This window comes from Chiloscyllium plagiosum, unplaced genomic scaffold (genome assembly GCF_037043375.1).
Source record: "Chiloscyllium plagiosum isolate Xiang-an unplaced genomic scaffold, Cpla_swu_hap1 HiC_scaffold_4, whole genome shotgun sequence".
Taxonomy (NCBI): Eukaryota; Metazoa; Chordata; class Chondrichthyes; order Orectolobiformes; family Hemiscylliidae; genus Chiloscyllium; species Chiloscyllium plagiosum.
Window position 1 is genome coordinate 42,649,448 of NW_028270142.1, and position 14,210 is coordinate 42,663,657.

At 45.1% G+C, this 14,210-nt stretch overlaps 1 protein-coding gene across 1 annotated transcript in view; it reads right to left on the reverse strand.

The window, feature by feature from the left end:
• topaz1 (testis and ovary specific TOPAZ 1) overlaps positions 1 to 13,990 on the reverse strand; it is a 77,602-nt gene extending 63,612 nt beyond the window's left edge. The window contains exon 1 of the mRNA XM_043689361.2: positions 13,892 to 13,990. The gene's annotated coding sequence lies outside the window, so the exon portion shown is untranslated. The remainder of the gene's footprint in view (positions 1 to 13,891) is intronic.
• Positions 13,991 to 14,210: the final 220 nt, after the last annotated feature.

Here is a 14,210-nt window from a genome sequence, read left to right on the forward strand (position 1 = left end):
GGACCAACTTTTAGATTAGATTAGATTAGATTAGATTAGATTAGATTACTTACAGTGTGGAAACAGGCCCTTCGGCCCAACAAGTCCACACCGACCCGCCGAAGCGCAACCCACCCATACCCCTACATTTACCCCTTTAACCTAACACTACGGGCAATTTAGCATGGCCAATTCACCTGACCCGCACATCTTTGGACTGTGGGAGGAAACCGGAGCACCCGGAGGAAACCCACGCAGACACGGGGAGAATGTGCAAACTCCACACAGTCAGTCGCCTGAGTCGGGAATTGAACCCGGGTCTACAGGCGCTGTGAGGCAGCAGTGCTAACCACTGGGCCACCGTGCCGCCCACAACTTCTTCAATCTTTCTTCATAATATAAATCTTTCATTCCAGGAATGAATCAAGTGAACAAAAAAAAACTAAAAGAACTGCTGTAAATCAGAAACAAAAACAAATTGCTGGAAAACCACAGCCAGTTCGGCAGCATCTGTGGAGAAAGCAGAGTTAACATTTCTCAGTCCTGACCTGAACTGGACCTGAAACATTAACTCTGCTTTTTCTCCATTAGTCAAGTGAACCCTCTCTGATCTGCTTAAGCAGTTTTTTTTTCATAAAATGGGGACAACATCTGTACACAACACACCAGATATGGTCTCACCAACATTCCATACAACTGCAGAAAAACATTATTTTTAAATCCATTTCCCGTGTAATCAGCTACAACAGTTAATTTGCCTTCCTAATCACTTGCTACATCTGCATACTAACCTTACGAGACTCATGTACCAGAAAATCCAGATTCTTCTTTACCACTGACTAGTGCGGTCTCTCGCCATTTAAATACAACTTTTCTAATTCTTACTGCCAAATGGACTAGTTCACATTTACTCATGTTATGCTCCATCTGCAAAACATTTGCCCATCAACCAACCTATAGTGCTTTGCAAGCTTTCTATCTCCTCTTGACAATTCATTCCCTTACTTATTGTGGTGTCAGTGGCAAATTTAATGACCAGTCAGTCCACTCAACTATTGATTGTAAGTAGTTAAGAACTCACTGATTGACATGGCATTCCACTAGTTAAAGCTTGCCAATCCAACACAAAAAAATCAATTTATCCCTACATTTCTGCTGTCTAACCAATCCTTTGTGCAAGCTAATGTAAAGACTCAATTTTTTTACTTTTCTTTATTCTTGATTGTGGACTAAATGAAAAAAATAATTTTTAAAACAAAGAATTATGGAAAAATTGCTGCACTTTTAAAAATGTTACTAAAATTCATTGCAAACAATGTTTACACTGTTAATTTGCAAGCGGTGGAGTAGAAGGTGAGATACCATGGCATCATTGTATGTGTGCAGAGTGGAATTTGTCCAGCAACTGATTGCTGATTGGTTGGTGCAAATGTGACCAGTTGTGGATGCAGGGAAATTATCAACTCTCTCGTCAGATCCTGGTGAACAGCTTAAGTGTTTATGACAGCTGATTAATTTAACCAGTAACTAACACACTTTATATTTGTGTACCAGTTTTACACTTTCCCTTTCACAAAGCCTTAGCTGATCACATCTGGATTTTCCAGGTATCCTGCTATATCGTCCCTAATAACAAATTTTAGCACCATCCCCATGACCGATGTTACGTAAACTAGCCTACAGACACCAATTTTCTGCTTTTCTCCTTTTCAAGTCTCCCAATGTGAATAAAGTTAAAAATCACAACACCAGGTTCTAGTCCAGCAGGTTTATTTGGAAGTACTAGCTTTCAGAGCGCTGCTCTTTCATCAGGTAACTAGTTAACTAGTGTTGTGTGATTTTTAACTTTGTCCACCCCAGTTCAACACTGGCACCTCCACAATGCGATTAAAGACACATTACCATACTAACCTTCACCATTTCTTCATTTTTCATTGTCACTTCTCTAGACACTCTCTCTCGCTCCTTTCCTATTCAAATATCCAGAGAAACTCTTACAATCTGTCTTTATTTTACTAGTTGATTTTCTCTCAAACACTCGTTATTGCCTCTATTATTTTTTTTAGTAATTTTTGCTAGTTTTTCAAAATCTCTTCAACCTTCTGAACTATCAGTAATTACACATTTGTACAGTGATCCTATAAATGTAATATCCCCTTAATTTCCTTATTTAACCATGAATGATTCATCTTTCTTGAACAACTATTTTTATTAGAATAATTCTTCGCTGAAAGTTATTAAGTCCATATTTGTTACAGCACAGAGAGCACTTGGCAAAACATATCTGCATTGACTCTCCAAATGCGCAAGTTAACTCAAGTCTTTCACCCACCTTCCCCTTGTAACCCTGCATATTCTTTTTCCAAATAACAGTGTTATTCCCTTTTGAAGTTTCAATTGAATCATTCTCTAATATAATCTCAGGCATTAAGCACACATTGCAAAAAAAAACATTCCTCATGTCAGTTTCACATTTTTTAATTCATTATCTTAAATATGTACACCTTGAAATGCTCCATTGTTCTCATTAAGAGGGCAAAATCAACTTTAAATTTCAGTTACTGTTACCTTTACTTCCCAATAAATGAAGAATAGTGAAACTCAGGTCTACCTTACGGAGAAAACCTTCTGGGCCAGAGATAGTTCATGCATCACCTCTTACCAAACAAACAAACAGTGGAGACTGATCAGGTGAAAAGAGCACTGGCACGAATGTTAGGTATTGCTAACATGGTTAAATATTACTTTCAAAAATCCTACCATTCACAATGTATCAGGGAAAACAGATGTTAGTTAAGATGACATATAGCATACTCACCTTTATTAACCAAAGTATAGGTGACAGGGAGATCATGTTGCAACTCTATGAAATGCTGGTGAGGTTTCAACTTGAGAATTCCTGCACAGTTCTGGTCACCATATTACAAGAATGATGTGATTGCACTAGAGAGGGTACAGAGAAGATTTAACAGGATGCTGCCTAGGTTGGAGGGTTTGAGCTATGAGGAAAGATTAAATAGACTAGACTAGGTTTGGTTTCATAGGAACAGCAAAGGTTGAGAGGGGACCAGATAGTGAGATATAAAGTTATGAGAGGTGTGGATAGAAAGGCTTTTTTCCCCCCATTTGTAGAGGAGTCAACAGCCAGGTTAAGAGATAACAGGGTAATAGGAGAATTAAGAAATTCTTTCTCCCAGGAAGTGGTGGGTGTCTGGAACTCGTTGCTTCCAGAGCTGGAAAATGGGATTAGTCACATCTTTATTGACCATTTGCATGAACTATCTCTGGCCCAGAAGTTCTCAGTAAGGTAGACCTGGGTTTCACTATTCTTCATTTTATTGGGAAGTAAAGGTAACAGTAACTGAAATTTAAAGTTGATTTTGCCCTCTTAATGAGAACAATGGAGCATTTCAAGGTGTACATATTTAAGATAATGAATTAAAAAATGTGAAAGTGACATGAGGAATGTTTTTTTTTGCAATGTGTGCTTAATGCCTGAGATTATATTAGAGAATGATTCAATAAAGCTGAGACACCATGGTTTCCTCTTGTGCTGTTAATGCTTACGAGTCTACTGTCACATAAGAGCAATAATTTTTGCATAATCTGTTTGAGACAATAATTACAAGATTACATTACTAGTAAATGGATAAACGATAAAAATCTGATGTCCTTGTCTTGATGCATACTTTGTATGGCTGCACAGTAATTAGCTTCTGCAACTCTAGCTGGTTGAGAGCAGAATTTGAGGGAGCATGTTTTCTACTCAGTCATGATGTGGCCAGGAGATTACTGGCAACATCCTGACATCTTTTAGGGAGTTTTATTTTATTTACTTTAAGGATGTGGGTGTCATTGGTGAGGCCAGCATTTATTGTCCATTCCTAATTTCAAGTTGTGTCAAGCTTCTTGAATGTTGTTGGAGCTGCACACAGGAATGAGAATCAGGTGGTAACTCCCAGCAGTATTCCCAGCCATTGTTTGTTTTCTTTAATTGTTCATGATATGTGGGTTTTGGCACTTAGGCCAAAATTTATTCACAATCCTTGAATGCCGAGGGCAGTTAAAAGTCAACCAAATTGGAGTCACATGTAAACCTGACAAAGTACAGAGGTTGCTAACTTTCTAAAGGACTTTAGAGAACTAGAGCGGTTTCTGCAACTATCAGGAGTTGTTTCCTGGTCATCGTTTGGCTAATCTTTTATACTAGACTTTCACTGAATTCAAATGTCATTATGTGCCGTGATTGAATTTAAATCAGTGACTCCAGAATATTAGTTTGGGATTCTGGATTATTAGTCCAGTGATATAGACACTACACCAACGCCACCTCTGTTCTTGCATACAATATTCTTATAGATGGTATATGTTTCCAACTCAGCAAAGCCTAATAATCCACATACAAATTTTCACCCTAGTGAAGCTGACCTTCAAATTGGGATTCCAAGACTTCAATACAGCAAGTCAGAAAATAGTACACGTTCAAGCCAAAATGGTTTGTGACATATCCTTCATGATGGGTGGAGATCGTGGAGAGATCGTGGAACAAGACCATTTAACTGCAGTGTATCCCATACAAAAGTGTGGCAGTGGGGGATCAATGGACAGATATTTCAGTGGCAGTGTGCAAGTCCATTCTTCTTTCTCCTGGTTGAGTATTATTGAACTTTGAGTTGTTGCAGCTGCACCCACCTGGTAGAGCAGTAAATATGCCATTGTTTTTTGACTCAGTTCTACTTGGAGCAGCTTACTCAGTGTTCTTATAGCCTGTGTTGATAGAGTAGGTCTAATTAATTTTCCCGTCCACATTAGATCTGCTCCATCCTCCTCCCAACACAGGATGGGAAACTTGGCAATTTTGGCATGATTTGAGGACATGCTCTCTCACATAAAAGCCTAGCACTTACACATGTGAATGACAGTTGCCTCTTATAAACGTAAATCTTGTCCAGGTCCTGTTATAGGCTAGCCTACATTACTTCAATTTCAGACTTGGCACAGGAGTAAAGTACTCTTCCATTTATTGAAAATACACCCCTGTCCAACCAACCTCATGACAGAGTGTGTGATGAAGCAGGTAAAGACTGGGTGAAGATTATTACAAAAGGAATCTTAGTCAACTGAGTATTATCTATTGACCCAATTCAGGGTACCCGGTGGCACTATCTGCACTTAATGTTTGAGGCAGTTACTCCCACTTCTTCCATTCATGTCTGGAAAAAGGATATGACAAGGATGAAATGAAGCTACTAGCTAGATTACAATCAGCTAAACATACTGTTGAGCCCCAGAAGGGTGGACTTGTAGTTTGCGAAGGCAATTATTCATGTTTTATTCCAGATTATCCTACAAGTTATTGCCCTAATGGATGGAATAATCCTAAAAGAAATAGGACATTTATTAATGTCTTGTGATAGTACATGATATCACTGACATTGAGATTTAGTAATAGTCTGCCTTTGCAGTCTGCTCTTATCAATTTCCATCTTACCAACCTATAGTTAGACAAGGAGGTATTGTCCCTAATGTGAATGTGTGCAGTCCACATCAGGAAAATAGAAATGCAAACAAGTCAAGTTTAAAAGTGTGATCTGAAGTATATTAAAAAGTATTGTAACAATAGCTTGCCATTCACTCAAGTTTTCAAACCATAGATAGTTATAGATCTTGTGAGAGACGATTTCGGTACAAATAGTTAAGATGTGCATGACCTCAGAGTCTAAGGGGAATAGAGCCGTGGGGGTAGGGTAAAACATGCTTCTCTATAATAAAGGACGAGACATCTGCTGCTACAGAGTAGAAAAACAAGTCCTTGATTGATAAGACCACTAACTCTGACAGAGAAGAATAAGTCCTTGACTGATAAGACTACAGGGTAGAAAAACAACTCGGGAAACTGTTGCAGACTTTGTGAGAATGTGAACCTCGTGACTCTTTAGAGCTATAGAGGGGAGGGACTTGTACTGTATTTAATCAGAAACATTGTTAGCCTGGCGCGCCTTTTTTTTTTCAAGGGTGCCCAACTCTGCAGACTTGTTAATAAAACTTTGTTTTCCTGAATTTGTCTAGAGCAATGATTGAGAAGCGATTTTCGTTTCTAACAAACTTGGGGGCTCGTCCGATCAACACTCCGGCCGCGAGGGGGGCTGAGGAAGGACATCGGAGAAGGTGCACCCTGCCGAGTTCGGCAGTCCCTGATTCCTTGCTTGTCGCCCCGCGCGGCTTGAGCGAGTGATATCCGGAAGGCTCAGGAGAACAAAGGAGGGGTGTGGCCGAGGCAGTGGGGACGGTTAACGATCGAGTAATTTCGGTGCACCGAACCCAGGTAAGAATAGACTTGCGGGAACCGTCTTTCCGGAGGACTGGGGACCTGCGGAGTGCCTGTAGATTTTTCTACAGAGACGTGGGACTCAGGAATCTAGAGACCGGGGCTCGTCTGTGCGGGATTTTGCAGAGACCGTGTTTGCGGAGGAACGTGGACCTACGGGGTGCCTGTGATCTGTTTCACAGAGACGTAGGACACAGGAATCCAAAGACCGGGGGTGCCTGCAAAGGGACCTGGGCGATCACGGGACTGAAGGTCCGGGAATTAGCTAAATAGTGATAGATTATCACGGGATAATACAGGAATCTCCGATTTTACAAAGTCCTCGGCAATGGGAAATAAGGGATCCAAGGCGAATAAGGGAAAGGTAGGCTTGAGCGTAGACAATGAAAAATACCCCGGGGTACCTGACGATAGTCCGTTAGGAATAATGTTAAATAATTGGGATCAGGGTAGGAGAAAAGGAAAATCTAGAAAGAAGATGGTGAGATACTGTCAAACGTGGTCCCAAACACCTATTCAGGGAGACTCAGTGTGGTGGCCTAAATTCGGCACTGATGAAGACTGGGTCCGGCAAGCTCTAATTTTATATGTCAATTCGAAACCTGATGTTACTCGGGGGGAAAGTGATTACGCCCTTTGTTGGCTGCCAGTCACACTATCTTGCAAAATGAAGGTAACCAATGAAGACTCGAAAGGGCAGAAAGAATGGGAACCTTTAGATCACTTACCGCCGCCCTACGTGACCCCGTCGGCCCCGCAAAATGGTCCTTCGGGTGGCGACGATTCAGGGGAAGGGGAAGAAAGCGGGGAGGAACCACCAGGTGCCTCAGGAGTACAGACTAGATCTCAAGCTGAAAAGAGTCACAGACGGAACTCTGTCCCGATTGCAAGAATGAATCCACTCCGGGAAGTGCCCATGGGAGGCGCGGAAGGAGGGACGGGATATGTGAACGTCCCCTTAACGAGTACTGAAGTACGGAATTACAAGAGGGAGATGAAGGGCCTACTGGAGGACCCCATGGGCCTGGCTGAACAATTAGATCAGTTCCTGGGGCCAAATACTTATACGTGGGATGAGATGTATTCCATCATGGGAACATTGTTCTCTAGCCAGGAGCGACAGATGATACGACAAGCTGCGCTGTTGGTCTGGGAGAGAGAGGGAGGAGCAGGAGGGGAGCAGAAATTTCCCCTCACCGACCCAGAGTGGGATAAGCAAACGGAAGAAGGAAGACGCAACATGAGGGATATGCGGGAATATTGGATAAAAGGAATAAGGCAGGCAGCCCCGAAGGGGCACAATTTTACCAAGGCCTTTGGGAATCATCAAAACCCGGAAGAAACCCCTACAGACTTCCTAGACAGGATTAGGAAGAACTTGCAGCAGTTCGCTGGGGTGGACCCCGAGACGGAAGTGGGACAGCAACTCATACGGGTAGAGTTTGTGTCAAAAGCCTGGCCGGACATACGAAAGAAGTTAGAGAAAATGGATGATTGGGATAGTAAACCTCTGAGTGAACTACTACGGGAGGCGCAAAAGGTGTTTGTGAGAAGGGACGATGAGAAGCAAAAGAAGGCGACAAAGATAATGATGCAGACGGTGCAACAAGTGACAGCTGGAAGGAGGGAAAAGGGGGAGCCGTGGCAGGAACAGGAAAGGGGAGAGTCGTGGCAAGAGCAGAGGAAAAGAGGACCAGGGCCGGAACAAAGGAAGGGTGGAGGAACTCGAGGCCGCGACAGGGAAACGAGGAGGATACTCAGATGTTACTACTGTAATGAAGAGGGACATTTTAAGCGAGAGTGCCCCCTCTACAAGCGGGAAGTGCGGTCGTACGCCCTGATGGAGGAAGATTAGGGAGGTCGGGGGTTCCTACCCTTGGGGCAAAAGGACTATCGACAGGAACCCCTGGTAAACTTGAAAGTAGGGCCCCAAGGGTCGGAGATCACATTTATGGTGGACTCGGGAGCCGAAAGATCAAGTATAATCCAAATACCCCTTGGCGCCCGAGCAGGAAGAACAGTTATGGGGGTATCTGGCATTGGAGGAAAGACATTGCAAGTCCCAGTAGTGGAGGACGTGGAAATTGGGTATGAAAACAGAACTACTAAACGAGACCTCCTTCTACTGCCATCGGCGGGGTTTAATTTGTTAGGAAGAGACTTGCAGGTCAAACTAGGGATCGGAACGGTACCAAGTAACGGGGAAATGGTGGTACGGTTGTTCGCCCACACCGAAGAAGATGATCAACAAATAGACCCGGGAGTTTGGTACCGGGAGGGGAACAGAAGGGGTCTAAACATCAAACCTCTCCAAATTACCATGTTACCAGGAAAAGGCCCGGTAAGAAGGAAACAGTATCCGATTGCTATGGAAGGACGGGAGGGGTTACAACCTGTGATAGAAAGATTAATCACAGATGGACTACTGGAGGAATGTATGTCCCCTTTCAATACTCCAATACTCCCTGTGAGAAAGCCAGATGGGACGTATAGGCTGGTGCAAGACTTGCGGGGGTTGAATGAAGTAGTCCAGGCTAGATACCCGGTGGTACCCAATCCCTACACGTTAATGTGTAAAATTCCCCCCGAACATGAATGGTTCAGCGTAATAGATCTGAAGGATGCCTTCTGGAGTTGCCCCCTTGACGAAGAAAGTCGGAACCTTTTTGCATTTGAATGGGAGAATCCCTTCACAGGACGAAAGCGACAGTTAAGATGGACAGTCTTGCCGCAGGGATTCACGGAGTCACCCAACATGTTTGGACAAATACTAGAGCAGATCTTAGGAGGATTTCGGTGTAACGCGGAGAATCAATTGCTCCAATATGTCGATGATCTCTTACTCTCAGGACCGAGAGAAGAGGAGGTACGAGCAGACACCGTTGCCCTGCTGAACTTCCTGGGGAAACAGGGCCTACGCGTCTCCAGGACAAAACTCCAGTTTGTGGAGCAAGAAGATAGATATCTGGGCCATCAGGTTAGTAAGGGGCATCGCCGTATCACGCCAGAACGAATATCGGGGATTACGGGTATGCCAATACCCAGGACGAAGAAGGAAATCAGACAGTTCCTGGGGCTAGTAAGGTATTGCCGGATATGGATTGAAAGTTACACCACTCTAGTAAAGTTTTTGTACGACAAACTGGGACAAGAAGAACAAAAACTGGACTGGTCAGATGAGGAGGAGCAGCAATTTAATATTATTAAAAGTAAACTGATCCGAGCTCCGGTATTGGCTTTACCCACCCTGAAGGAACCGTTCCAGTTATATGTTAATAGCGCCGGCGGAATTGCCCAGGGTGTGCTTACCCAGCTGCGGGCAGGGAAACGTCAGCCGGTTGCATTTTTGTCAAAAATGTTAGACCCTGTGTCACGTGGATGGCCGACCTGTATCCAGGCAGTGGCAGCTACGGCAATGTTAGTAGAAGAGGCCCGGAAACTTACCTTTGGAGGAAGAATCACAGTATACTCCCCACATTCGGTTAGTACCATACTGTCTCAAAAGGCTCACCGCTGGTTAACAGACTCTCGCATCCTGAAGTATGAGACGATTTTGATGACTGGAGACGATCTCAATTTTGCAAAAGATCTCAGTTGCAACCCTGCCCTATACGGACGTCCTGCAGATGGGGAACAGGAGCATGATTGTGTGGAATTTGTAGACTTACAGACCAAAAGCCGAGGGGACCTGCAAGAGGCTCCGCTGGGTGAAGGACAGGAACTGTACATCGACGGGTCCACCCCCAGTACAGAGATGGAAGTATCTGCTAGTAATAGTAGACCATTTCACTCACTGGGTAGAGGCTTTCCCAACCGCCAAAGCCGATGCACCAACCGTGGCCCGTCTATTGTTAGAGAACATAATTCCGAGATATGGCATGATGGAATCTATAGACTCAGACTGCGGGACACATTTTGTTTCTAGGCTACACCATTTGATCTGTACTGCCCTGGGTATCCAATGGAAATTCCATGCACCCTGGCATCCCCAGAGCTCGGGTCGAGTGGAGAGAATGAATGGCACACTCAAGACCCAATTGACTAAGCTGATGTTAGAAACTAAGTTACCATGGCCAAAGTGCCTTCCCATTGCCCTATTGAGAATACGTACAGCACCTCGCCGGGATATCGGGGTCTCCCCCTATGAGATGCTGTTCGGATTACCATATTGGAGTAAGGTTGATGGGTGTCCCACTCTACAAGGGGGAGATGTATTTGTCAGAGACTATTTACTGGCCTTATCCCGTTCTTTTGCAGAACTCCGGAGGAAGGGTCTCCTGGCTCAAACTCCGCCGCTCGACTTCCTCTTACATAAGGTGGAGCCCGGAGATTGGATACTTGTAAAGACCTGGAGGGCCGCAATGCTCCAGCCGCATTGGGAAGGACCGTTCCTGGTCCTGTTAACAACTGAAGCCGCTGTTCGGACGAAAGAAAAAGGGTGGGCCCACGCATCGAGGATAAAGGGGCCTGTTCCGCCAGAAGGAGAGAGCACTTGGACATGCGGGCCAGGGGACAAGCCATTGGTGGTAAAGCTGAAAAGACAGCGACAATGAACTCTACCTGGACTGTATTGGTGGGGATATTGATCGGTTTACTCCTGTATGTGGGGGAGGGCGAGGGGAGATGTGACAAATGTCGGACTACGGTGAGACTTGGGAGTCAGATCTACTCGGGATCATTTGTGTCTCACTCCCATGTGAACGATTGGTGTTACGATGTGAATGCACGGCAAGAATGTTGGGAGGATGGAAAACCCTATTATCAAGTGTATAATAAAGGGTACGGTGGCAAAGTCCGTGGGTGCCCTAAAAATGACCACTGGGTGTGTGTTAACAAAGATGGGCAGTGGGGCCTACCCTCCGTGTTGCTCAGAGAGCAGGTTGACAGAGTCAAGGAGACCAGAGTTCAGAACACTGAACGGGAGTTAGAGAACGGTCGTTGTCTCTAAAGTGCCATCTATATACAAAGAGGTAGAAGAGCAGATTGAGCTCCCTGATGTAACACAAAACCTGTTTATTGATCTCACCTCTAGGATTGCCACTGTTTTAAATGTTAGCAATTGCTGGGTTTGTGGGGGGCCACATATGTCAGAACAATGGCCGTGGACTGGGCAAAGCTTAGACATATGGGAATTGCTTCGATACAATTGGACACATGTCAACAAAAGGAAAAGCCAGGGGTGGAGACTGACAAATAGCCCTGAGGGCCAGTTATGTGTTGAAGGCAAGGGGACAGTGGAGGTAGGAATTAGTCCCTGTCAGAGTGTATTGAATGCCACCACACAAGTATGGTGGCCTGAGAATATTGCTTGGTACATTGCAAACCGAGATCATCAAAATTGCATTCGGTTACGTTCTGATTCCTCCTCTTACGAGCTAAGTGCTGACCCTTCCGATGGCATGAAAAGAGTGTGGAGCGGTGGTTGTCAGGGGAATCAATGCTGGAATAATCCTGTCCAGACTCTGCCACGGGGCCAACAATCCGAATACTGGAATTGCAGTGGTCCTGGTCCTTATGAGGGCGTCCCTGGGGTAAAGGAGTTGTGGGATGACGTTGTGAGGCAGGGAGGGCCTGCTCCAGATGGCCTATTTTGGATATGTGGTAATCAGGCATATTCCAAACTGCCCATGGGATGGGCTGGAGTATGCTTCCTGGGTCTAATAAGACCTGAATTCTTCCTATTACCCCGGGAGGAAGGCGATGATTTGGGAGTTAAACTCTGACTCCCTGCGTAGGTCGCCAAGGGATATCCAAGTCGGTGATTGGGGGGGGATGAGTGGCCACCGGCCCGTATTATTGAATACTACGGGCCTGCTACGTGGGCACAGGATGGATCATGGGGATACCGTACTCCTATCTATATGTTAAACCGAATTATCAGGCTCCAAGCAGTCGTAGAGGTCATTACTAATCAGACCGCCCTGGCCCTGGAGTTGCTGGCTAAGCAGCAGGATCAGATGAGGGCTGCTATATACCAAAACCGGCTTGCCTTGGATTATCTGTTGGCCTCGGAAGGGGGCGTGTGCGGGAAGTTTAACCTGACTAACTGCTGTCTGAAAATTGACGATAATGGTAAAGCGGTTTTGAAGATTTCCGATGAAATTCGGAAACTGGCCCATGTGCCGGTTCAATCCTGGCGCCCTCTTGGTGGCATCGGATGGTGGGATGGTCTCCTAGGTGGTAGTTGGTGGCGCACAGCGTTACTGGTGGCTGGGGAGGGGCGTAATGCTTCTACTCATCTTACCCTGCCTGATCCCCTGTGTTCAATCTTTAATCCAGAAAAATATTTCCCAACTCCAGGCAGTGGCGGTACCCCAACATGGAACGCAGGAACTTAAGGTGCTGTTGCAGCGAAAGACCAAGGATTTCCCGAGCCCCTGATGGGAGGACGCTTATCTTTGTCATGCACATCTTAAAAACAGAAAGGGTGGAATTGAGAGAGACGATTTCGGTACAAATAGTTAAGATGTGCATGACCTCAGAGTCTAAGGGGAATAGAGCCGTGGGGGTAGGGTAAAACATGCTTCTCTATAATAAAGGACGAGACATCTGCTGCTACAGAGTAGAAAAACAAGTCCTTGATTGATAAGACCACTAACTCTGACAGAGAAGAATAAGTCCTTGACTGATAAGACTACAGGGTAGAAAAACAACTCAGGAAACTGTTGCAGACTTTGTGAGAATGTGAACCTCGTGACTCTTTAGAGCTATAGAGGGGAGGGACTTGTACTGTATTTAATCAGAAACATTGTTAGCCTGGCGCGCCTTTTTTTTTTCAAGGGTGCCCAACTCTGCAGACTTGTTAATAAAACTTTGTTTTCCTGAATTTGTCTAGAGCGATTATTGAGAAGCGATTTTCATTTCTAACAAACTCAACTACAAATTTTGTCATTCTAGTATCATAGCAAATTGTTCCTGTGTAAACTGTTAAGCTCCTGTTTGAGTCAGAAAGGATGATGTTCAAGACCAACTCATAGCATTAACCACAGACAGCAATGCTCACATGATTTGATGATGGCTATTAAGCAGCCTCACAGCAAAGGCAGACCGAAGAAAACATTTATCCTTCATAAGGGGTAGAAAAAAGTTATGGAAAAGAAACATTGCTTGTCACAAGAAAATCAGGCAGGGCAATTCAACTGGAACCACAGGACTTTAGAAAACCAGAAAATATTTAGTTGACTGCAAAAATCAATTCCTCTTAAAATGCAAACACATCAATTTTCATAATTTCTTCCGACACTGTGCATACTCCATTGCACAAATCCATTTCTTTTCCATCTTTCATTCTCACGTAACAACCCTGAGCAAGTTAACGTTGTTAAATTTAACCAGCCCCTTGAGAATCTTGACTGTCTCCCAGGTTCCCTGGCACCTGAAGGAATGATCCAGCCTTCAACAACTCCCCTCAATCCAGACTCACCTCTCACTCCACTCTCGTGGACCCACCCCCGTGCTCCCCACCTTTCACCGAAATCCACCCCCCCAGATTCCCCACTTCTACATCCCTCCTCCTTCCACAGTTAATCTGCCTCCCACCAACACCTTGCGTCCTTAGGCCACTCCCATCCCTGGGCTGCTTACTTGACGAACGGAGTTGCAGGAGACAAACTCCAGCTTTGGAGCCGGAAGACCGACCCGTGACCCCAATACGGGGGCGGCGTTTCCCCTTCAGGCGGCCTGAGAGGGAACGACCCCCGCTCGGCATGGCCGCCATGGGGTTGAGGGGGTGTTTGAGAGGAAAACACACACCACGTGCAGGGGCGGGGCGAGAGGGCGTCGCCCCGTGGGCTGGGTCCAGGACCAAAGAAGGGCGGCACCGGATGGGGTCGCGGTCATGCGTGGAAGGAGCCAATGATAGGGGCATGACCGTGAGGGGTGTGGGTACTGGAGTGGGTGGAGC